Here is a 3,016-nt window from a genome sequence, read left to right on the forward strand (position 1 = left end):
GTCGCCCACAGTATTTGGTTAACGTTACTGTGGGAAGTTATGCTGTAGGTTGTGTATGGGGGCGGGGGGGGGGGGGGGGTACGTCGTCCACGGTCTATTTAACGTTATGTACAGTAGTTGTGTTTGATTGATTGAAAACTTTATTAACAGATTGCAGAATGAGTACAGTACATAAATGTAGCAGTACTGTCTATCTGTATGTCATGTATGTCATATATGTCCTGATGAATTGAAAATGGGGGACCCTTATGTAAACAAGACGAAAGTCTTTCTCTGGTCTGCATCCCCTTAACAATTGTGTGTATTGAGCTGTACTATATTGTACCCATTCTGCAATCTGTTAATAAAGTTTTCAATCAATCAATCAAAACAGCTCAATACATACAATTGTTAAGGGGATGCAGACCAGAGAAAGACGTTTGTCTTGTTTACATCAGGGTCCCCCATTTTCAATTAATCATAAACAGGGGTGTAAAAAGTACCCAGATATTATACTTTACTACTACTATTATACTAACTACACTGTACAACTGTACAAGCAAAACTGTACATTGGAATATTGACGAAACCATACTTGGTCATTTACTGTACATTGGAGGGGGTTGGGTTAGGACATTTACAGGGGCCAGTTTCGAATTGCAGTCTCCCGTAGTTGCTCTTTGAGAGTGGTTTTGAAAGTGGGTAGTGATTCACATTCCTTTACAGCAGGGATCAGCAACCTTTTTGATACGAAGTGCCATTTTAAAATGTTCTTGTTAACCAGTGTGCCATATCAATGTTAAGGTTAATTATGACACCACATCACAATGTAAATCTCCAACAGATCTGTAATTCTATTCCATCCATATAGGCAACGTGCATAGCAATAGTTTTAATAACCATTTTCCTCTCATAAATATATAAGAGAATGCTGCCGTCTTTATGAGATGCTTGCTTGCCATACCTGGACACATTCAGTCTTGTCTGCCTCATCCTTTAAAGTTCTCATGTTTGGTCTCAAAATGGCGTTTAACACTCAATGTTCGGCAAATAACAACAGACTGACCCTTCTCATTGGCTCTGACCATGAAATATCCCTGGTATATCAGTCAACCTACAGTACCATAAATAACAGGCTGTGCAACTGCCAATGGCTGTGAAAGAGGTAACTCAACATTTCCAAAAAGGTTCCTCTTACATATTTGCTAGTGTGCCATGTTGGTTTAGATAATGTGTACCAATGGTGGCACTCGTGCCTAAGGTTGCTGACCCCTGCTTTACAGCTTTGGGTAGGGCGTTCCACATCGATGTGGCATAATTGCAAACCATGTTTAGTCCCTTGTTTGAGCCGAATCTGGGTTTAACATGATTTGTGGAGCTCCCTCTGGTGTTGTGATCGTGGTATTCACTGACCTTTGGGAAGTATTTTGACATGTACATGGGTACCTTAGTCATATAGTGTATCTTGTTGACCAGGCCCATTGCAAGTTGCTGTACTCTGTCGTCTACTCTAAGCCATCCTAGGTTGTCAAAGTGGGCAGGGGTGAGGTGGGTTCTAGGAGTAAGGTCAAGCAGTAGTCTGACCAGTTTGTTTTGAGATCTGCCAGGTTATGACATTTATGCTTCTACCTAAAACCAGGTTATGTGAGTAGCTGGGATTGGTTCAGGTTCTGATATTGCTGTACAGGCCAAGATTTCACTGATCGCTTTAGTACTTAGACACATAGCACTATGTTGTATCCTCTCACCAGGCTCCAATGCAATGGGGCACATTTTCACATGATGTTGCTGTCAATGACGCATTATACAAAATGGTCATCAGTAGTGGCCACAGAAATAAACCCATATTCCATAATGGGACTTGAGTATACTGAATATTTGACCATACCAAATATCTCATATAAAAGGCCTTCTAGTAGGCCAGTTGACTAACTCACATAATTAGCATCATATAGCCACAATACTAACTAACAATGCTTTACTTTTTCTCTTTCCTTGGCATGTCTCCCAGGGGGCCCGGAATCACTACTTACTGGTCTGTTTAGTCCTATGTCATTCCTCATCTCTCCTGCTCCATCCCTCAAGTTCAAGTTCAAGTTCTTTAATAGTTGTCATACAGAAGTACAGAATACTTTCATACAAAATGCTTCTTACTGTTACGCTCCAGAGACTGTGCTAGACAAGATAGTATCAAATAACATAATAACATAATATAGCATGAATTTAGAAGAAGAAAATGAGGTCACAGTGTTCGGTATAGACATATGTACAATGTTCTGAGTTACCATATAATATACAATACACAATACTATTCAGTGTACTAATGTACAGTACTATCTAGTGCAAAGCAGAAATGGGATGAGGTACAATTTTAGGTACAATTTACAGTAAGGTGTACGAGTTGTAGTGCAATCCTTCATCCATAAATATAAAGTGTGGGGAGTGGGTGCTACAGTGTGTTTGTTTAAAGTGGGTGTGTGCTATAAGTGTGTGGAGTGGGTGCTACAGTGTGTTTGTTTAAAGTGAGTGTGTGCGTGTGGATGTGTGTGCTATGTGCGTTTGGTGGTTGTTGTTGTGTAGTGTTCATTCATTGTTCGTTTAGCAGCCTGATGGCCTGGGGATAGAAGCTTCTTCTGAGTCTTTCTGTGCTCGCCTTGAGACTCCTGTATCGCTTGCCTGACCGCAGCAGTTCAAAGAGGCAGTTGTTCGGGTGACTGGAGTCTTTAATGATTCTCTTAGCCTTGCCCTTGCAACGCTTGTAGTAAATGTTCTGGAGGGTGGGGAGCCCCCCTCCAATTGTGCGTTCGGCTGAACGTGTCACTCTTTGTAGTCAGCTTTGGTCTTGTGCAGTGCTATTCCCAAACCAGGAGGTGATGTTGCCGGTCAAGATGCTCTCTATTGTACATGAGTAGAAGTTCTTAAGGATCTTCTGGCTGACTTGGAACTTCCTTAGGCGCCTGAGGAAGTAGAGGCGTTGTCGTGCCTTCTTCACAACACTGTTAATGTGTGTGGTCCATGTCAAGTCCTCGGATATGTA

Source organism: Notolepis coatsorum (genome assembly GCF_963971535.1).
Source record: "Notolepis coatsorum genome assembly, chromosome: 7".
Classification (NCBI taxonomy): Eukaryota; Metazoa; Chordata; class Actinopteri; order Aulopiformes; family Paralepididae; genus Notolepis; species Notolepis coatsorum.